We start from the raw sequence: 23,878 nt of genomic DNA on the forward strand, positions 1-23,878 counted from the left end.
CCCAGCGCAGCAAACAGTGTGACAACTCTGCCAACAGGCTCCCACATGCTCAGTCTGCCCTACACGCACGCACACTAGCACAAACAGTCTTCAAAGTCTACCAACACACTCCCACATGCTCAGTCTGCCTTACACGTGCACACACTGTCCTACCCGCGCCTCATGGCGCGCACGCGATGCCTGCCCAGCAAGAAACTTTGGTGTAAGTAACAGTGTACACCTTCCATTTCTTGACTTTCCCATGCTTATCTTGTGGCACTCCTCTTTCCATGATCTGTGTCTGACATCTGTCATGTAACACTGACCTCCAATGAACTGCATTTCTTTCTACCATTCCCCCCTGTGATGTCACCTATCTCCTACTCTATTCCTCCCCCTTATGTATCTCTTACACTACTCAGAATGTGCTCATTTGCTATGTGACAGTGGGATTCAGTATCCTAACCCTCATTTACATCAGATTGCCTACTAATGCTTAGTTACATGTCTTAGACTCAGCTTCCCCCCTTAGCAACCACTAAACGGTGGCCATGTTGTTTTTGGTCTGCTGGTCCCTGCATTGTAAATCCATGTATTGCATAAAACCCACATTTGTGGGTTTATAACCTTCATTTTTATGTTTTATACAGTGCAGCCCATTTTGCGGGCTGCGCTGCATTTAAAAAATATTTTTTCATATTTGCATCAGTACCTTGCCAATGGCCACATATTTGGCCATTGGCATGCTGCCTGTCACATATGCACCCTTTATTTGGAGCTGACATGGCTCCATTGTGATTTTTGCAGAAACGTACTCATTTGTCAACTGAGTAGATTTCTGCAGCTAAACAGCTCTTACACAGGCTGCTTTCTGTTTCGTGGATCGCTACTCTACCTCATTTGCATGCCTTTCGGCTGCAAGTGAGGTATTTAGCATATCCACGCCCAGTCCGTGTAAGAGACGTTTTAGCAGGTCTCTTACATGGAGTTTCGGGCTGTTCTTGGATCGCGAGGCTTGCATGGAGTCTTACACGTCTCTTACACTCCATGCAAGCCTTCGTGAATCCTGCCCAAACTCATTTAATCTTAGTTCTTTAAGACATTAAACAAAATTACATAAAGACACCACCCTGTACGAGGAAGAAAACAATCAAGCAGACTGTCACTGCTTCACCTTAAAAAGTCTATTCTAATCAATATATTTTTAAACCTTATTTTTTTAACACTTTTCCAGAAACATTGTTTTTTAATGACTACCGTATTATAAATCTATAGAATCCTCTCACGGAATTCCAGTTTCTCTCTACCGATTTCAAGCTCTCTACTGCTCTTATTTTTATCTACCTCAAGCTTCCTACAGTTCATCATATTCCCTCCTTTTGTACTTCACCTCAATATTGCTTTATTGACTGTTTAGAACAAGTAAGATTAGCACAGTAACAATCAGCCATATCCGTGTTCATATACCATACATGTATCTCATAAATATTTACCTCCAAAACCATGATATTAGTCTACTGATCAGTCATTTCTCTATCATGACACAAGCTATTTCATGCTAGTTTGTTAGCCTTCTTTTTTTCCACTTTATGTTAGTCTCTCAGTTTTTATTGTGTATAAACTAGTTACTACCTATGTTTACCAAAGTTATGTATTCTTGATTGTTATAAATTTCTTGTATTGTTTGTAATGTGTTTTTGTAATGGGGATTTTCTCCCCGGGCCTCCACTGAAAAGGGCCACTGGCCCATTCAGACATCCCCGGTAAACAAATGTAAAATAGATAAATAAATAAATAAATAGACTCATCATGTAATTAGAAAGTTGTGAGGCTACAGAGTGACTCTGCATAAACTATTCCCCGATGACATCACAAAGACGTTCCAACCCACACAGTAAACAGGAAAGGGACATGCCTGGGCATGCCCTGCTCCAGATCGTATAAATACCCTCTGTTTAGCCATCAAAACTTAGAAGCCTTGGAGCAGCCCTCATCTGCTGATAACTGCTGATAATAAAGACGACCTTAAACCACAACAAGGATTCAGAATTTGACTCTTCATTTACAAGAAACATCATTTTAATGACTCAGTTCACTGAATGATTATTTAACCAAAGATTTACTCCCTAGTAGGTAACATCAACAGATTCCCTATGGTAGTCCAAAAGCTCGGAAGATCAACAATCACATCACCGATGCCAGAAGACCGACAGAGCAGATAACCAACAACTTGTAATCCCGACAGAGAAAACACCGACTTGGGAAACGTGAGCACAACTCGGTAAGTGTGCAATAGTGAGGGATTTAGGGTTAGGGTGCGGGTAAGGTGAGTGTGTGATAGTGAGGGAGTTAGGGCTAGGGTGCGGGTAAGGTAAGTGTGTGATAGTGAAGGATTTAGGGTTAGGGTGTGGGTAAGGTGTGTGTGCAATAGTGAGGGATTTAGGGTTAGGATGCATGTAAGTTAAGTGTGCGAGAGTAAGGGACTTAGGGTTAGGGTGCGGGTAAGGTAAGTGTGCGATAGTGAGGGACTTGAGGGTTAGGGGCGGATTAAGTGAGTTAGGGTGCGGGTAAGGTAAGTGTGTGATAGTGACAGGCCTTAGGGTTAGGGTTTGGGTTAAAGTTAGTGCATAGATAGTTGCGTAATAGTGTGAAGGATTTAGGGTTGGGGTACGGTAAGGTGTGTGTGCGATAGTGAGGGATTTAGGGTTAGGATGCATATAAGGTAAGTGTGCGAGAGTGAGGGACTTAGGGTTAGGGTATGGGTAAGGTAAGTGTGCGATAGTGAGGGACTTGAGGGTTAGGGGCGGATTAAGTGAGTTAGGGTTAGGGTGCGGGTAAGGTAAGTGTGCGATAGTGACGGACCTTAGGGTTAGGGTTTGGGTTAAGGTTAGTGCATAGATAGTTGTGTGTAAGGTCTAGTGTAGGTTTTTCGGTTGTTGGTGTGCTTGTGTTGTGTGTGTGTTGTGTGGAACAGCAAACTTTTTGTTTTGTTAACTGTCGAGATTGTGGTTTGTCGGGCATGTGAACTTTCGTGTTTTTGCGGTTTCGTTCTTGTGGTGTCAGTGTTGTGGTTGTCGGTGTTGTGTACTGTCAGTTTAGTGTAGTAGACCCACATCAACTTGCTCCACCAATGGGGAGCAATCACAAAAGAAGTTTAATGTGGAAAATAAATATAAACCAAAAAGGTGCACACACACATCTATTTTTGATTTTACTCTTTTAGGCTAATCCCTTAGCATTGGAAGGGGAGAGAGAGAGAGCTTTGTAGCTGATGAGCACATTCTGAGCTAGGAGAGACCACTGAATTTAAATGTTGCTCCATAAGAACTACAAGAGATTAAAGCTAATTGATTACTTACTTTTCTTCGTACTTAGATGTTAAAGAAGATCCAATCTAACATTCTATCATATTAAATTGAATTAATTGTCATAGTTTGTATATTAAACTGTGAATCTGTTGTACCAAATAAAGTTATGCAAAGAAAGTTAAAAAAATACTTTATGTTCATTTTACAGATCAAACTATTTGAAGCCTATATATATATATATATATATATATATATATATATATACATATATATATATTTTTTTTACATAAGATATGTTTAAAGCTTTACATATGATACCTTAAAATACTTTCTCTGTTTCATCAAACCTTTTGAGGGGGATCATTGGCTTCTTACAAAGCATTGAGGATCCAATTTTAAGAGACCTCATATGCTTCCAAGAAAAAAACAAAAGATATCTTAAATACTCACTTAAAAAAAACTAACCTTCCAATGCAAAATAACCAAGACCCTCTTGTGAGTCTCAGATGAGGGGGGAATTGATTCACACCTTGTGCACAAGGAGGTTATTTGGCAACTAGAATTCAATGCTGATCGGTATCTTGGGTCAAATGATAAAATTACTATTAAACATGTCATAAAACTGAACCCATTAAGATGAAGGTTTGAGAAAAATTGCACAGCTTTATATTACATTCAGATGGACAAAGTTCTATGATAATATAATTTTCAAGTGGGATTTTACTTTAATGAATGCACTGATTAATGACTTATGATATCACGAGTATGTCATTTTTAAAAGTTGTATGCACTGAAAACAAACCAGAAAGATGACCACTCAGCAGTACAAATAGTTTTTGTGCTTTAGAAAAATTTTTTGTCATTATAATTACAGTTCATATAGATGTGAGCTGAAGACAGAGTGCCTATTCCATTAGAGTTGTATAAGGAACAAGATAATAAGGCAAACTATAAGCTGCCTTTACCAAAGTGCTGATTTTATAGTATGTTTTTAAATGATGGGATTAAGAGAGACAACAGGCAAAGCTGAGCCTAACATCAATATGGGTGAAAACTGGTTGTTTTTAGTTGAATTTATATAAACTTGGCTTGTCATTATCCATGTGATATGCAGGTCCGTACTCTGTTGAATGGATATGAGAAAGGCACCTTTGCTTGATCTGCAAAGGACCAAATCAAATGTGCTTATGATAGAATGAAGCTAAGAACACATTATCAAATTACAAACAGTGATAAATAAGTTGATTAAACCTTGTCACTTCTTTTCTAAACTATGATGTTTTCTATTTTTGTTTGTTTTAAATAAGTCTTTTGACTTTGTGATCTTCTTCTTCTTTCGGCTTTTCCCGGTTAGGGGTCACCACAGCGGATCACTTGTCTGCTCATGACTGGCAGTGGAGTTTTATGGTGTTGAGTTGCCAGCCTGGTGCCCAACCTTCCACAGAAGGCACACACTCACACCTAGGGTCAATTTAGAGTATCCAATCCACCTACAGAATCTTTGGGAGGAAAATGGAGCACCCGGAGGAAACCCACGCGACCACAGGGAGGACATGCAGACTCCACACAGAAAGCACCCCAGCCGAGGATTGACCTGGAAAACCTCTTGCTGTGAGGCGGCAATGCTAACTGCTACACCACCGTGGCCACCCTTAAGTCTTTTGACTTTGTGATGATCTATCTAATTTCAACATAGAGTTCTAGTTTATTCTTACTGGTGGTTTCAGTGCAACTTCATAAATTTTCCCATTTTGAACAGTAACCCGCCTAAATTCAACAGTTTCATTTTTATGTGAATAAATCTTTTAGTTATTTAATGTGAACTACATGGCTGTTTGACAATGCTGTATTCCGTTAAAGTTTATGAAATCTAAGATATTTTCTCCTGGTGGGCTCTAACAAAAGTTATTTTTCTTTCTTATGTAGAAACTGTGTCATTTTCCTCTACGCTTTCTTCAGCAGAAAATCTCAGAAGCTTCCTTATTCTCCACTCTCAGAACTTCCATAAAGAAAGCAGTCTGTTTCAAGACTGAGTAAGAAATGTGGAGCAGTATTATTGTCTTCACATAGCCCAATGTGGACAATGGATATTCATTCTTAGTAATATTTATTGATTATGGCTATTTTCTCCTCTGATAGAGAGAGGCAATGCCCAGAATATTGGTCATTCGACATGGACATAACCTGTATATGTTCCAAATGTGACTCGTCATTTAACCAGAAAATGCACACAACTGTATCCTGAAAAAAAAGCTGGCTAAGAAATAAATAAATAAATAAATAGAATACTTCCCCTTTATCATGTTAAGGAGGTAGAGTAGAGCCACTTAGTCCAGCATCAAATCAGAACAGCCCTTATCCACAGTGATTGGTCCTTAAACTTTGCTTGTTTCAAGTTAACATTATCTGTTGTTGTAAATTATTATATGTTCTTCAGCTCTGATAGCATTTTTAGTTATTTTGAGTATTTTGAGCTAATCCTTTCCTTGGCCCTAGTGAATGTCCTATTTCTCTCTGAATTCTACATACAAGTTGCCATGAGCCGCATCATCTACTGGTGGGACAGTAGTAAACCTATAAGTGTTCTATAGTACGTCTGACAAAAATTTCCACTTACAGATAAAGAAGACATTACTGATGTATTGTAAATGCTGATCATTACAAGAGCAGAGCAGAACTGAGCAAAGGTGACAGGAAACAAATACTGGATGGTGAAATATTTAATGTTTTAATTTTTACAGACTTATTTATTTATTTATTTTGTCAGTTGCAGTCAAAACAAATGAGAAACATTTTCTGCTACAGTTATGATGTCCATTTCTCACCCTTCTATTATAAACTATCTAGCAGCCTAACTGTATTCCTATTGCTCATCAGGAATTTCTCACTAAATATTAAAATTTCTTTTATGTGGATATAATAGTTAGCATACCGGCTAATAAATGATTTTCTATAAAATAAATTATGGCTAAAAGTAAAACATCAAAACAGTAAAATAATTTTCTCATTTAGGAATTACTAATCATCTTCACAACATATCAAACCATTTCCTTTTAAGTTTTAACCCATCTCATTCAGTCAATTGTGTCTTGATAACAAGTCAGATTAACTTCTACCTCAGTAAGCAAACATGAATAACTAACTAAGCTACCAAAAAAAATGTGTGCCACTAATTTACTTCGCCTCCATTCCTGTAGTTAATGTCACACAGATTGTGCAGTACCTTTCTCTGCCACACCAATTCTAGATGTTCTTCCCTACCTTTGATATGCTCCAGTACTTTTCTGTACCTCATCAGTTTTAATAATTCTACTGTCCTGCACTATTAATAGCAAATGGTACAAATGATAGGGTACAGCTATCCTGCAAGGCACATGAGATCAGTTTAGCTGTCAGTACTGCACCATGTTTACCTCGAAATGCATTCCCAGGAAATGGAATCCAACCTGTTTTACTAATTGGTGAAGATTCAAGGTTTGGGGCAAGGGCAATAACCTAATGCTTCTGTCCCTGACTGTGTGTTTCATTCCTTTTGTGTACTTTTAGCTGTTGCTTTGCACCTAGTCTGTACTGAAATCCCATCCATCCATATGTATGCATCTCCACACAGAGTTACTCTCTCCTTTCTACTCCTTCATATAAACTCTCTGTATTACATCTCCTCCCCTTATACAAGTATGACTTTTTATCCATATAAATTAGTTAAAGGCAATATGCCTCCTTTGGTATGTACCTAACCAGGCATAACCAACGAACTGGAATGTCCACAGAGGTTTCACACTAAATAAATACAGGGCATAAGTAACATGTCCTTTGCAGATCACCTCAAGGCCCTATCCCTGTATTCTGTCTCGTACAGGATGTTGATGTGCTCTAGGCCTGGCATACAAAGCACTGTTACACCCTACTCTGATGGACCTCCTGCATATCTGCAAAACAAACAGCACCATAATTACCCATTCTAAAGACTTAAACCTACCTGTAATATAAATACGACCTGCTGGAGAGACAGGCATGTATCGCAGGCACTACCTTGTCTTTGGAACAGCCCCCCCCCCCCCCATGTTCCAGAGTTCCTTCCTAAACCAATTCAAGTGAAACTTACACAACTGGATGGAGAACAGGAAATGCAACCCTGGTTTGGCACCTATGTCTCTAATGGACACAGGCAGACTGTAAATGTTTCATCTCCCAGGCCCCTGCTTGTAAATGTTTCATTTTGCAAGCCCCTGCTCACACATATCAAGGGCACCAGAGTCTGTCAGAGATTAGGGATGCATGGCTATGCTTAGAAAGGCCCTTGTGGTGGTTAGTCTAGTAAACACCTATGAATATTGAGCAATGAATGACTGTAAGTGTACAACTTAACATATCAATGTGAATGCATAATACAGTACATTGAATCACTCAAGTGTAATTCTCATCTGAAAAAAAAAATAGGAGTAAATACAAGTGATATACTGTGCAGGTAAAATATGAACATCATAAGAAATTTAGAACTAACCTTCAGTTCATGAAAACACAGAATTATAATAACTCCTATAAGGAATCCACCAAAGATGAAACGTAGAGTAATGATGGTCAGTCCCATTCCAGAATCTGAAGGAAATATGAAAAGAAAGAAGAAGAATTTATTGAAATTTGATAAATAGTTCTACTTTTTTCCCCTCCCACAAGTGAACATCAGTATGCCCCCAGGATTTCTCATCTTTCAATGGGTCTACTGGACCTGCCTTAGCCATCAGTGTTGACTGCTAACCATGCCTGGAGCTTGAGAAGAGACTGAAGACCCTGGTGCAAAGTTATGTATCCTTTGGGAAGTTATCTACTCATGGCAGCTATCATACTGTCAACACACCCCTAATAGTGAACCCAACAGTCAGAGACCTGGGGACACACATAGACAGTAATCTAGCCTTTGATTATCATGTATCTAAACTAGTAAGGAAATCATTCTGTGCTGTGCAAATTATAAACAAAGGTATAGCATCTACATCCAAGGAGGTCATTATTCTACTGTACTCAGAATTAATCAGACTTATCATTGAGTACAATGTTCCTTTGGTATGTTCAACAACTGGAACCTCCACAGAGATTACTGACTAAAAGTAAGGTACAAGTGACATGTTCTATGCAGACCAGCTCAACGCTCTGTCCCTGTATTCTGTCTCCTACAGGCTGTTGAGGGGAGATCTATACCTAGAATACAAGCCATTGGCAAACGCATCCTGATGAACTTCCTGCATATCCACAAAATAAACAGCACCAGAATTACCCATTCTAAACACTTAAAACTTGTCTGTGATATTAACAGGACCAGCTGCAGAGATAGGTATGTATCCCAGACACTAGCTCTTTTCTGGAGCACACTCCCCCATCCATGTGAGGCAGAATTTCTCCCTAACCCAACACAAGTGTAGTTTGGAGACCTGGATGGGGAACAGGAAATTCATCCCTAGTTTGGCACTTATGTCTCTAATGTACAAAGCCAGACATTAAATAGTTCATATCGTAGCCCCCTGCTTGTAAATGCTTCATGATCCAAGCCCCTGCTTGCACTTATCAAGGGTACCAGGACTTGCCAGAGATTTGGGATACATGGCTAGGCTTAAAAAGGCCCTTCTGGCCATTAGCATTGTACATGTCTGAACCAATGACCAATCATGCTGCTGTTGGAAGTGTTGTTATATTATGTCTTTTCCACCTACATGAGCACTCATGAAGTCCAGACAGAAAAACATAAAATGGTGCATGGAGGTGTATTGTCCCACATTCACAGCACCTCAACAAATACTTCTAAATCCTCTTGGATTATGGCCCACCCACACGATGTTTCCCCTTCCTTCCACTGCAGATCTAGTAGTGGGGAAGCACATGAGTGTATCAACTTTCCCTCCAACAAGGTCATGCCAATCTCCTGCTGCCAGCACCTCAGACACCCAGAGCCACTAATCAAACTGAGGTCACCTGAAGCATAGCCAGGCTAATCAAACTCAGGTCACATGAGCCACAGTCAGGATAATCAAACTGAGGTCACCTGAACCATAGTCAGGCTAAGCAAACTAAGGTCACCCGAGCCATAGTCAGGCTAATCAAACTGAGGTCACCTAAGCCATAGTCATTTAATCAAACTCAGTTGTGTCATAATCAGGCTAATCAAACTTAGGTCACCTCAGCCATAGTCAGGCTAATCAAACTCAGGTCATCTAAGCCATAGTTAGGTTAATCATACTCAGGTCACCTGAACCATAGTCATTCTAATCAAACTCAGGTCATCTGAACCATATTCATGCTAATCAAACTCAGGTCACCTGAGCCATAGCAAGGCTAATCAAACTCAAGACACATGAACCATAGTCAAGCTAATCAAACTCATGTCACCTGAGCCATAGTCTGGCTAATCAAACATAGGTCACCTGAGCCATAGTGAGGCTAATCAAACCCAGCTCACCTGAGCCATAAGCAGGCTACTCAAGTTCAGGTCACCTGAGCCTTAGACAGGCTAATTAAACTCAGGTCACCTGAGAAAATGTCAGGCCAATCAGCTCAGCTCACCTGAGCCATAGTCAGTCTAATCAAACTCAGCTCACCTGAGCCACAGTGAGGCTAATCAAACTCAAGTCACCTGAACCATACTCAGGCTAATCAAACACAGATCACTTGAATCATAGTCAGGCTAATCAAATTGAGGTCAGACTAATCCCAACTCAGGTCACCTGAGCCACACTCAGACTAATAAAAATCAGATCACCTGAACCATTGTCAGTCTAATTAAATTCAGGTCATCTGAATGATATTCTGGCTAATCAAACTCAGGTCACCTGACCCATAGTTAGGGTAATAAAACTTAGGTCAACTGAACCTTAGTCAGTCTAATTACACTTAGGCCACCCGAACCATAGTCAGAGTAATCAAACTCAGGTCTCCTGTGCCATAGCCAGGGTAATCAAACTCAGGTCACGAGAATCATAGTTAGGCTAATTAGACAAAAGTCACCTGAACCATATTCAGGCTAATTAAACTCAGGTCACCTGAGCCATAGTCAGGCTAATAAAACTCAGATCACCTGAGCCATAGTCAGGCTAATCAAACTCAGGTCACCTGAGCCATAGCCAGGCTAATCATACTCGGGTCATGTAAACCATATGTTCATAGGTGTGTACTAGGCTAATGGCCCTGAACCTTTACAAGCCTAGCCCAAAAAAAAAACAGCCCAGTCACAGTGACACCCGATTTTAGTTCACAGTGCCCATATCCAGTAGGGAAACTGGAATGATCCCTGGAGTGAACATTCTGTTACCCATCCACTCATCAAGATTTCTCTTGAAGAGGGCCAGCAAGGTGCTCTGCTTGACATGAATGGGAAGCTTATTCCAGAGTATGGGCAGTCTTTGGGAGATGAACCTGTCCCTCCAGCATGTTCTTTTAATTGTGGTAATGAGGTTGTGATTTCTGGAGCATGTGGCATAGGGGGGATTGGGATTTTTTTAGATGTAGAATTTCAACTAGGGCTAGGTCGGACATGGCTTTGTAATCAAGCAAGATCACCTCTAAGTAGATGATAAGAGACTGAGAATAGCTGAAGTTTCTTGAGTCTGTCCATGTAGGTCATGTATTTAAGGCCTAGGATCCTTTTTGTGAGGTACCTTTGTGGCCTATCCAACTGTTGTATTTATCTGGTCAGGTACATGCCAAATGGGACATTATATTTCCATGACTGGTTTAATGAGGAATGAGTAGACAGGGACAATGACTTATTTTTTCCTGGATGCAAAACTTTGGTTATAAGATGTGCCATGTAGAAGTACTTTCTGAACACAGTGGCGATGTGGTGGTCAAAAGTGAGGTGGCTGTTGACCTGGCTGCCCAGATCTCTCATGGCCCCTTCAGTGTTCAGTGGGCTCCCATCAACATAGTGATTTGTTGGAACTGAGTTGTTTCCAAAGGGGATGATAATGCATTCTATGACGTTAAGCTTCAGGCCATGGTTCCAACACAGGTCATTGGTCTCAGAGAGGCCCTTTTGTAGGATCTCTGCATCACTTGAGGAGTTGATAATGACTCCTAGCTTGCAGTCATCAGCAAACTTGGTCAGCCAAAGTCCTTCTGTGTTGGCCTGGACTTCTGAGAAGTAGATGCAAAACAGGAGAGAGCCCAGGACCGAGCCCTTTGTTAGGCTAATCAAATCCAAGACACCTGAGCCACAGTCAGGCTAATCAAACTCAGGTCAAGCTAATCAAACTCAGGTTACTTGAGCCATAGTTAGGCTAATCAAACTCAGGTCACCTGAATAGGTTCATAGGTTCATAGATTAGAACTAGGCTAACTGCCCTTATGGACCATTTTAAGCCTAGCCAATTATCCCATGTGAGACTCAAACCCTGCACCTTCGGTTTATAAGGTAAACACTTTAACCATTATGCCAACCTCCCACCCTAAATTAATAGCCATTGCAAGTCTCGAACCCAGGACCCTATACACTAAAGTCACAACACTTAACCACTATTCCATGACCATGATAGTCAGTCTAATCAAACTCAGTTCATCTAAACCATATTCAGGTTAATCAAACTCAGGTCAGCTGAGCCATATTGAGGCTGATCAAACTCAGGTCACCTGAATGATAGTCAGTCTAATCAAACTCAGTTTATCTGAACCATATTCAGGCTAATCAAACTCAAGTCACATGAACCATAATCAGAATAATCAAACACAGGTCACCTGAACCATACTCAGTCTAATCAAAGTCAGGTCACCTGAGCCATTGTCAGGCTTATCAAACTCAGCTTGCTTGAGCCATAGTTAGGCTAATCCAACTCAGGTCAGGGTAATCAAACTCAGGTCACCTAAGACACAGTCAGGCTAATCAAACTCAGGTCACCTAAGCCATAGTCAGGCTAATCAAACTCAGATCACCTGAGCCATAATCAACCTAATCAAACCCAAGTCACCTGAGCCATAGTTAGGCTAATCAAACACAGGTCACCTGAGCCATAGTCAGGCTAATCAATCCCAGATCACCTGAGCCATAGGCAGGCTAATCAAGCTCAGGTCACCTGAGCCTTAGTCAGGCTAATTAAACTCAGGTCACCTGAGACAAAGTCAGGCCAATCAGCTCAGCTCACCTCAGCCATATTCAGCCTAATCAAACTCAGCTCTCCTGAGCCATAGTCAGGCTAATCACACTTAGGCCACCTGAACCATAGTCAGAGTAATCAAACTCAGGTCTCCTGAGCCATAGCCAGAGTAATCAAACTCAGGTCAAGTGAACAATAGTCAGGCTAATCAGACAAAAGTCACCTGAACCATATTCAGGCTAACTAAACTCAGGTCACCTGAGCCATAGTCAGGCTAATAAAACTCAGATCACCTGAGCCATAGTCAGGCTAATCAAACTCAGGTCACCTGAGCCATAGTCAGGCTAATCAAACTCAGATCACCTGAACCATAGTCAGTCCAATCAAATTCAGGTCATCTGAACCATATTCAAGCTAATCAAACTCAGGTCACCTGAGCCATAGCCAGGCTAATCAAACTCAGGTCATGTGAACCATAGGTTCATAGGTGTGTACTAGGCTAATGGCCCTGAACCTTTACAAGCCTAGCCCCCAAAAAACTGCCCAGTCACCATGCCACCCGATGTTAGTTCACAGTGCCCATATCCAGGAGGGAAACTGGAATGATCCCTGGAGTTAACATTCTGTTACCCAACTACTCATCAAGATTTCTATTGAAGAGGGCCAGCAAAGTGCTCTGCTTGACATGAATGGGAAGCTTATTCCAGAGTATGGGCAGTCTTTGGGAGATGAACCTGTCCCTCCAGCCTGTTCTGTTAATTGTGGTAATGATGTTGTGATTTCTGGAGCATGTGGCATGGGGTGATTGGGATTTCTTTAGGTGTCGCATTTCAAGTAGGGTTGGGTCTTACATGGTTTTGTAATCAAGCAAGATCACCTCTAAGTAGATGATAAGAGACTGAGAACAGCTAAAGTTTCTTGAATCTGTCCATGTAGGTCATGTATTTAAGGCCTAGGATCCTTTTTGTGAGGTAATTTTGTGGCCTCTCCAACTGTTGTAGGTATCTGGTCATGTAAATGCCAAATGAGGCATTATATTCGATGACTGGTTTAATGAGGGATGAGTAGAGAGGGACGATGACCTCTTTCTTCCTGGATGCAAAACCTTTGGTTATAAGATGTGCCACATAGAAGGACTTTCTGAACACAGTGGCAATGTGGTGCTCGAAGGTGAGGTGGCTGTTGACCTGGCTGCCCAGATCTCTCATGGCCCCTTCAGTGTTCAGTGGGCTCCCATCAATATGGTAATTTGTGGGAACTGAGTTTTTTCCAAAGGGGGTGATAACACATTTTATGGCATTAAGCTTCAGGCCATGGTTCCAACACCGGTCATTGGTCTCAGAGAGGCCCTTTTGTAGGATCTCTGCATCACTTGGGAAGTTGATAATGACTCCTAGCTTGCAGTCATCAGCAAACTTGGTCAGCCAAAGTCCTTCTGTGTTGGCCTGGACTTCTGAGAAGTAGATGCAAAACCTTAACCATATTCAGGCTAATTAAACTCAGGTCACCTGACCCATAGTCAGGCTAATAAAACTCAGATCACCTGACCCATAGTCAGGCTAATCAAACTCAGGTCACCTGAGCCATAGTCAGGCTAATCAAACTCAGATCACCTGAGCCATATTCAGGCTAATTAAACTCAGGTCACCTGAGCCATAGTCAGGCTAACCAAACACAGATCACCTGAACCATAGTCAGTCCAATCAAATTCAGGTCATCTGAACCATATTCAGACTAATCAAACTCAGGTCACCTGAGCCATAGCCAGGCTAATCAAACTCAGATCATGTGAACCATAGGTTCATAAATTTGTACTAGGCTAATGGCCCTGAAGCCTTTACAAGCCTACCCCCAAAAAAACTGCCCAGGCAGTGTGCCACACAATGTTAGTTCACAGTGCCTCTATCCAGTAGGGAAACTGGAATGATCACAGGAGTGAACTTTCTGTTATTCATCCACTCATCAAGATTTCTCTTGAAGAGGGCCAGTGAGATGCTCTGCTTGACATGAATGGGAAGCTTATTCCAGAGTATGGGCAGTCTTTGGAAGATGAACTTGTCCACCCAGCATGTTCTGTTAATTGTGGTAATGAGGTTGTGATCTCTGGAACATGTGGCATGGGGGGATTGGGATTTCTTTAGGTGTAGCATTTCAAGTAGGGCTGGGTCAGACATAGCTTTGTAATCAAGCAAGATCACCTCTAAGTAGATGATAAGAGACTGAGAACAGCTGAAGTTTCTTGAGTCTGTCCATGTAGGTCATGTATTTAAGGCCTAGGATCCTTTTTGTGAGGTACTTTTGTGGATCCTCCAACTGTTGTAGGTATTTGGTCAGGTACATGCCAAACAGGGCATTATATTCGATGACTAGTCTAATGAGGGATGAGTAGAGATGGATGATGACCTCTTTCTTCCTGGATGCGAAACCTTTGGTTATAAGATGTGCCATGTAGAAGGACTTTCTGAACACAGTGGTAATGTGGTGGTCGAAGGTGAGGTGGCTGTTGACCTAGCTGCCCATATCTCTTATGGCCCCTTCAGTGTTCAGTAGGCCCCCATCAACATGGTAATTTGTGAGAACTGAGTTTTTTCCAAACGGGATGATAATGCATTTTTTGGCGTTAAGCTTCAGGCCATGGTTCCAACAGCAGTCATTGGTCTCAGAGAGGCCCTTTTGTAGGATCGCTGCATCACTTAGGGAGTTGATAATGACTCCTAGCTTCCAGTCATCAGAGAACTTGGTCAGCCAAAGACCTTCTATGTTGGCCTGGATTTCTGAGAAGTAGATGCCAAACAGGAGAGAGCCCAGGATGGAGCATTTGTCATGCTAATCAAACCCAAGATACCTGAGCCACAGTCAGGCTAATAAAACTCAGGTAAAGCTAATCAAACTCAGGTCACTTGAGCCATAGTCAGGCTAATCAAACTCAGGTCACCTGAATGATAGTCAGTCTAATCAAACTCAGTTCATCTGAACCATATTCAGGCTAATCAAACTCAGGTCACTTGAACCATAGTCAGTTTAATCAAAGTCAGGTCACCTGAGCTATAGTCAGGCTAATCAAACTCTGCTCAACTGAGCCATAGTTAGTCTAATCCAACTCAGGTCAGGCTAATCAAACTCAGCTCACCCGAATCATAGTCAGGCTAATCAAACTCAGGTCAGGCTAATCAAACTCAAGTCACCTGAACCAGTCAGTCTAATCAAACTCAGGTCATCTGAATGATATTCTGGCTAGTCAAACACAGGTCACCTGAGCCATAGTCAGGCTAATAAAACTCAGGTCAACTGAGACATAGTCACTGTAATCAAACTCATGTCTTCTGAGCCATAGCCAGGCTAATTAAACTCAGATCATCTGAGCCTTATTAAGGTTAATAAAACTCAGATCACCTGAATCATAGTCAGGCTAATCAGACAAAAGTCACCTGAGCTGTATTCAGGCTAATTAAACTCAGGTCATCTGAGCCGTAGTCAGGCTAATATATCTCAGGTCACCTGAACCATATTCAGGCTAGTCAAACTCAAGTCACCTGAGCCATGGTCAGGCTAATCAAACTCAGTTCACCTGAGCCATAATCAGGCTAATCAAACTCAGCTCACCTGAGCCACAGTCAGGCTAATCAAGCTCAGGACAAGAGGGTACAAGAACTTGCCAGAGATTCAGGATACTTGGCTAGGCTTAAAAAGGCCCTTCTGGTCATTAGCCTAGTACATGTCTATGAACCAATGAATCAATTACACTGCTGTTGGAAGGGTTTTTATATTATGTCTTTCCCACCTACATGAGTACTCATGAAGTCCAGACAGACAGACAGAGAAATAGACATAAAATGGTGCATGGAGGTGTATCATCCCACATTCACAGTACCTCAACAAATACTTTTGAATCCCCTTGGATTATGCCCCTTCCCCATCTGCTGCTTCCTCATCCTCCCACTGCAGATATAGTAGTGGGATGCACATGAGTGTATCACCTTTCCCTCCAACAAGGCTGTGCCAATCTTTTGCTGTCAGACCTCAGACACCCAGAGCCACTAATCAAACTGAGGTCACCTGAGCCATAGTCAGGCTAATCAAGCTCAGGACAACTGAGGGTACCAGAACTTGCCAGAGATTTAGGATACATAGCTAGGTTTACAGTAAAAAGGCCCTTCCGGTCATTAGCCTAATAACTGCCTATGAACCAATGAACCAATTATGTTGCTGTTGGAAGTGTTTTTATATTATGTCTTTCCCCACCTATATGAGCACTCATGAAGTCCAGACAGACAGATAGACAAACAGACAGACATAAAATGGTGCATGGAGGTGTACCATACCACATTCACAGTGCCTCAACAAATACTTCTGAATCCCCTTGGACTATGCCCCTACCTACTGCTTCCCAATCCTCCCACTGCAGCTCTACTAGTGGCATGCGCATGAGTGCATCACCTTTCCCTCCAACTAGGTCATGCCAATCTTCTGCTACCAGCCCCTCAGACACCAAAGCCGCTAATTAAACTGAGGTCACCTGAACCATAGTGAGGCTTATCAAACACAGCTGACCTGAACCATAGTCAGGCTAATCAAACTCAGCTCTTATTGAGCCATAATCAGGCTAGCCAAACTCAGATCACCTGAGCCATAGTCAGGCTAATCAAACTCAGTTCACCTGAGCCACAGTCAGGTTAATCAAACTGAGGTCACCTGAACCATAGTCAGTCTAAACAAGCTCAGGTCATCTGAGCCATATTCAGGCTAATCAAACTCAGGTCACCTGAGCCATAGCCAGGCTAATCAAACTCAGGTCACATGAACCATAGTCAGGCTAATCAAACTCACATCACCTGAGTCATAGCCAGGCTAATCAAACTCAGGTCATGTGAACCATAGTCAGGCTAATCAGACAAAAGTCACCTGAGCCATAGTCAGGCTAATCAAACTGAGGTCACCTGAGCCATAGTCAGGGCTTTAGTTCTCTGTGCCCTGGTACTGCAAATAGTACTTTGTAATGTAATATAATGCAATAAAAATCATTACGTAAAGAGGGACATGACTGTCATTTTAAAATGACACATTAATAATCTATATATTTGAAGCACTAAAGCAATTGCATAATTTATAAAAAAAGAGAAAAAAACTACACAACAAAGCTGAAAGGTATCATTGAGGCCTACACTTTGAACTAATTTATCATAATGCCCAACCTTCCTATACTAAATAGGACTGTGGGGTATTGTATGAATAATCACATCTTGTTTAGTCAGCACACACAAACATTACATGTCTAACCATATAACATTTTGGGGATTTGCATGTAAAAACTGCATATACTAACCCCAGTTCTACAATGACTCAGAGAAGAGGAAGACAGTGAAACAATATACATCACTGCAACACTCACCTTCACGTACTTTCACATTCTAACGGAATTTACAAGAAGCCAGTGACCTTTCAGTAATGATGTTCTGATTGTCAAGAAATCAGACACCAATAAGCAGTAGGTTACTGGGCATGTTTTCAAAGGTAATGTATGTCTCTATGTGCTTGTTCAGCACACGGATAACACATGCAATAACTTTCAGGTTGCACTTACACATATTTTCTTGTTTAATGACAAGCTATCATGATGTCTGGGATGCAGAGAAATATTGCCACCAGTGCTATCAGGGCAACACTACTTTTTCCAATAATGCAACAGAAATAATCTGCAATAAAGAACATCTTTCTAGAAGCTCATTATCATGTCTCTAAACTGAACAGTAGTACCGTAATACCTAACCAAAGTAATCTTCCCCCTACCGACCCATATAACATAGTTGAATAGTTGATTGCATTCATGTAATTTTTGCTGCAGCATTTGTGCTTCTGTGCTTCTGCAGCTGTTTACATTCCACTTCGGATGCTAGTGTCCCTATAGTCTGCTTATCCTTTGCCTGCCTGAAGTTGCATTCCAGTGCTATGTTTTTTGATGCATTGCTATTTTCCCCTGTTCTTGTGTCTGCATCAGCCTGCAGTGATACATTACCTCTATAAATTAAGCATGTTTTTGTGGCTCTTTGCTCATTCCCACTGAGCTCAGCAATGGTTGTCATCCTCAACTGTGCAGTCCGAGTGTTTTTGCTGTCATTAGTGCCATCCAGGCTGAGATAAGTCCTCCTACTTCAAAAATTGCACTTCTGTTTTCTTGAATTATTTATTGCATGTTTCTGCACTTTAAGACTTAAATTGTTTATTTCCAGTGTACATCCGTCCACCTGTCATTGCTGAATAATTAATTGCTTGAAAATTACTGTGAAAAGTGTTATCTTAGCTAATTGTTTAATTGGTTTCTGTTGGTTTTCACTTTTACCTAAATGTTTGTGTGTTGGGACTACTCATCTATTGATAGTACAGGGTAGCCTGGTCTGTCCAAGTAGGAAGACACATAGAATGGCTTAAAGTGAGGTTTTACTGGCCAGAGGGCTGTTGGCATTTAGCAGTTACTTGTATAGATGCAGGCACTTAGAAATTAAATTTTCCCTATAAAACTACCTTAGAAACTGTATTTAGTAGCTCAGTTGTGCAAACGACAACTAGTTTGTCTGCTGAGGAGCACTGCCACATGAATTTACTCCTTCACAGTTTTGTTTCTAGCCCCAAAAACACCCAAGCTAGCCCACTATTTACCCCTTTTGTACAACACCCTTCCAGTTTACCTAAAAGGACCTGACATCATGAATCTGCACTTTCCCAGTTTCTCATTCACCAGCTGGGTAGATATAGACATCCTGAGACAATGCAACAATTGTCTTATGTTCACTCACAATCAACTAATCCTTAGATAAACCAAAACAGTATGCAAGAGATGTAATTACACAATGTTACTGGAGGCAAGACTGTCATGTACAAGCACTGAAAATAACAATCATTTGGTCAGTAACAGACATACTATATCCACCACACATAGTATGCACATAGACTGACACATGCTGACACACTAAAAAAAAAAAAAAACAATCTTCCTAAACCCCAGAGACCTCCCAGATGCTTGACTTGCATCAGTTTTCCTCAGTAAACCCAACAGTACTCTACTGAACAACATCCAAAACCACACATACGGCCAGACCCCATGGAGCCTCAACTACAAACCCATAAGACACAACAACACACCAGTTAATACCATAGTCATAGTAGACTCCATTACTAGACATAGAGATGCTCCACTCCACAGGCTGAATAAGGAGAAAAATAACAGCCAAATGCCTATCAGGGGCCAGAATCCAACAGGTCATTCATACACAAAGGTCAGTGAACCACAAGTAGCAGTATGACCCAGTCATAGTCCACGTGGATGCAAATTATATGAGATGTACGTCTCTGGACTATATGAAGAGAGACATTATTTAGCTCTTGGACTATGTGTCTCAGGTTGGTATGAGCGTAGCATTGAGCAGCATTCTACCTTCTCCAGTGTTGATGCCACAATATGAACAGAAGATGATTGACTCATTACAGCCGAGTGCTCCTCCAGGCATCTTCTGCAGTTAACTCCTACAGCTCCACTAGGCGTCAAATATTGATTGTTCATATTTGCATTAATAATTCCCAAACTATTTTACATACAAGGTACCAGGATATTTTGTCTTGAAGTATATGTGATGGTAAACACAACTGTATTGATATTTGACCTCTCTCAATGAGTATTTTCTAGAACTGTAAGGTGGTAACTTCATTTTGTAAAGGCTTAAGCCACGCCCACTGGGAGTTAAAGGCACATACTCAAATGAGCTGTACCGGAGGGAATGAGTTAATAATTGGCTTAGCTTATGGTGTCATTCAAAGGGGTTACAATATTTGTCAGCATGAGAGGATATGGTCAACAGACCATGTTGTTTTGCCAAAGATCCTCTGCACTTGTCCCAGCTAGGCTTTTGAATATTGGCTAAAACTCTGACCTCCCCCATAGTGCCATTTTTGGGCTGTGCCAAACTTATAAACCTTCCAGCTTAGCAAAATCAACCCAAGGGAATCTAGAGGTGCTATTGCTCAATGCTAGGAGCTGCAGAGAGCATCCCAGCAGTATAGGTATACAGTGCCTTCCACTCATTTAGACCAGCTACTGCACAGGCAGTGACTAAAGGTGGGTGAGTCTTGGTCTACATCAAAAACAAACATATCTCAAGGTTGGTCAAACAAAATGACACATTTGAGTTTCTCCTTGTTTAATTATAATAGTCCCCAAATCATCTCTTTATAACTTATAGGTCACTCTGTATGACCCACAGTACCCATAGCTCATACTTAGAGTTACTAGAGACACTAAACATTCTTCCCAAGCTATATTCATGGGAGACTTTAACTATCCCTCTATAAACTGAGAATCCTGCATGATGGTAAACTTACAGGCCCAGAGATTCTGAGATCTTGTGAACACAAACACCCTGGACCAGTTGCTTCACTAGGGGGTGTAAATGTACTGGCTCTGGTATTCACAAAGGTACTCACAAATATCAGAGGATGCTGCACCCCCCCACCCGCATGTAGTGTCCTTGCTGGTAACATCAGGCCATAAAGCTGTCTACTTTGAAATAAAAATCAGTGCTGTGACCCCAGAAAACATTTTAACAATTAGGAACTACTATAAGGCAAACTGCCTAGTATTAGGATATTACCTAACAAAATTTCAAGCCCCTCCAAACCCAGAGAACACAGCTGCCTATGCAGAAATGTACATAGAAAGCTTGTACAATCATGTTAACAATACATTGAATCAGATGTGCCTACCAGAAATAAGCCCAGAACAATTTCCAAAAACAAATCACCCTGGCAGAATCCAAACATAAATAAATTGTACAATAAAAGGGAAAAAAAGGAAAAAAAAATAGTTATGGAGAAAATTAGGAAGTGCAATGTCCAGCAGGATTAAAACTCACTCATCAAGGTAAACAAACACAATGGCAAATTAAGTCTACCAAATACAATTATGAGGAAAAAAATAGCCTCCCATGCCAAGGACAACCACATGGCTTTCTTTAGCTATATCTAATACCTCAAAGGCAGTACAACAGTGTGAAGAACTGATCGTTAATGGAGCCACTTGTACGGAGTCAGAAGAAATAGAAAATCTGCTGGCTAACAAATTCAGCTGCTGTTTTACCCCTGTCTCATCCCTGGCTGCCCCCCAAGTAATATAAACATAACCATTCCAACAATCACTAGGGAGCAGGTCCTAAATGCATTCACTAAGGCTGAGAACACTGCATTGATGGACCCCAATAATATCACAAGATGCCTCCTAAATAGCTTGAAACATGACATCTCTAGACTTCTAAAGTCACTATTTAACCATAGCTAGCAGAAAGGCTTTGTGCCATGTGAATGGAGGACTGCAGTGGCCATCTCTCTGCACAGGGATGGTCTGTCAATTGACCTTGGCAACTATAGAGCCATACATCTGACTAGTCTCATACGCAAAGCCTTGGAAAGAATTATCATGGATATGATTAATAATGACATAGGAAACCTTCAGACACTGTACCCAACCCAGACTGGCTTCATCAAAGGCAGATCATGCCAACTCATCTTAGTGGACTTCTTTGAAAAGGTCACCAAGGCAACTGAGGAGGGCAAAATGGAGCAAACTGCCTACTCTAACATGGATACAATACTCCACCCAGGAAATGTAAAAAACTTACATAATTAAGCATTAACTCCTATGCTATGTGCTGGATAGCTAGCTGGCTTTCAGATGGGACCGAGAAAGTTAGGATAAGGGAGACTAGCACCATAAAGAGGCCAGTCACTAGCAGAGTCCCTGGAGGCTCTGTGCTGGCCTAACTCCTGTCTAGCATTTAGTTCTCAGAAGTCAAAGCCAATGTCAAAGGTCTGTCATTGACCATGTTTGCAGATGACAGCAAACTAGGAGTTGTCATTGAATCCCCCAAGACACAGACATCCTACAGAAAGGATTAACACAGACAAATCACTGGTGCCAATGCAACAGCTTAAAACTCACTGCTAAGAAATACATAATAGTACCAGTGGGAAGCTGGGCACCCTAGGAAGCTTCCTCATTGATAGCACACCCCTAACAGTGGACCAGTAGTCAGGGATTTGGGGATGGTTGTGGATAGCAACCTGGCTTTCAACCAACATGTGTCTAAGGTAGCAAAGAAAACATTCTATTTCGTTCAGCTTATAAGCAAAATAATGATATGTAGATCCAAAGACGTCATTGTTTTTCTATATTTGTCTCCCATCAGACCTATCATTGAGTACAATGCCCCCTTCAATATGCACCCAAACAGGCATGTGCAACAACTGGAACAGCCACAGATGTTCCTCACAAAAACAGTTAACGTGTAAACATGTCCTATGCAGATCATGCAACATCTTTATCTCTATACTCGGTTTAGTAAAGACTGCTGAAAGAAGATCTGTGCCTGGCATACAAGGTATCCTTGGATCCTACTCTGATGGATATTTTGCACATCTGCAAAACTAATAACTTCAGAACTACTCAATCTAGGGACTTGAACCTTGCTTGCAATATAAATAGGGCATGTTGTAGGGACAGGAATGTGTCTCAGAGTATTCTCCACCACTGGAACAGGCTTCCCATCCATGTGAAGCAGAGTTCTTACCCTAACCCTATTCAAGAGTAACCTAGACTAATGAATGGGAAATTGGAAATTCACCCCAGGTCTAGGACCTATGTCTGTAATGGACAGAAGCAGTCCATAAATAATACTGTACCTTATGCATACCCCTTAAAAAACTTCTAAGGATCAAAAAGCTTATGTGATACATTTGGGATGAATGGCTAGGATTATAAAGGCCCCTATAGCTGTTACCCTGGTATACAACAATGCAACTATGTACATATGATTATGCACCTGCTAACATGAATACACACACACACACACACACACACACACACACACACACACACACACACACACACACACACACACACACACACACACACACACACATATACACACACCTCCATAGTGCTTACCTGCTCTGTTACTAACAACACTGCTCATACTATAGAGTTGAATGGATAAAGAACATCAAAAGATGGTGCACTTTTCTTTTCACTTCAGTACCCCCAACAGCAGGGTGGCTCTGTCGTTTGAATCATTCTACCATGCTATTCCAATGCTGGCACATTTCTGAGGAAGAGAAGAGGATGTGGCTAATTTGTATCATTACTGTGGCCCTGGACCACTGCATTTGCAAGTGTCTGTCACCAGTGTGACCACTGTAGCAGTAGTGGCCAGTACTTTCTCACTGCTGTAACAGTAGAGTGATCTCTGAATCACTCGAGCATACTAAATCCTGACCAGTCATGCCCAGAACAGGATTGCACAGAGCATTATGCATTTATGATTTCAAAGATACATGGTATTTGTTATAAAGTGCATAAAAAGTCTTCACGGAAACCAGATAGTTTCCAAGAGCTTTTGTTATGAAGATACAATCTGTCAAAAACTGGTTGAATAAAAGTTAGCATTGAGGTAAATGCAAAATTATTGCGTTGTA

At 41.3% G+C, this 23,878-nt stretch overlaps 1 long non-coding RNA gene across 1 annotated transcript in view; it reads right to left on the reverse strand.

Moving 5' to 3' along the window:
- Positions 1-23,878, reverse strand: part of LOC122810992 — a 106,057-nt gene that overhangs the window by 77,829 nt on the left and 4,350 nt on the right. The window contains exon 2 of the long non-coding RNA XR_006366183.1: positions 7,792-7,886. This is a non-coding gene — a long non-coding RNA (uncharacterized LOC122810992). The remainder of the gene's footprint in view (positions 1-7,791; positions 7,887-23,878) is intronic.

Source organism: Protopterus annectens, chromosome 9.part0 (assembly GCF_019279795.1).
Source record: "Protopterus annectens isolate FY-2018-M chromosome 9.part0, PAN1.0, whole genome shotgun sequence".
Taxonomy (NCBI): domain Eukaryota; kingdom Metazoa; phylum Chordata; order Ceratodontiformes; family Protopteridae; genus Protopterus; species Protopterus annectens.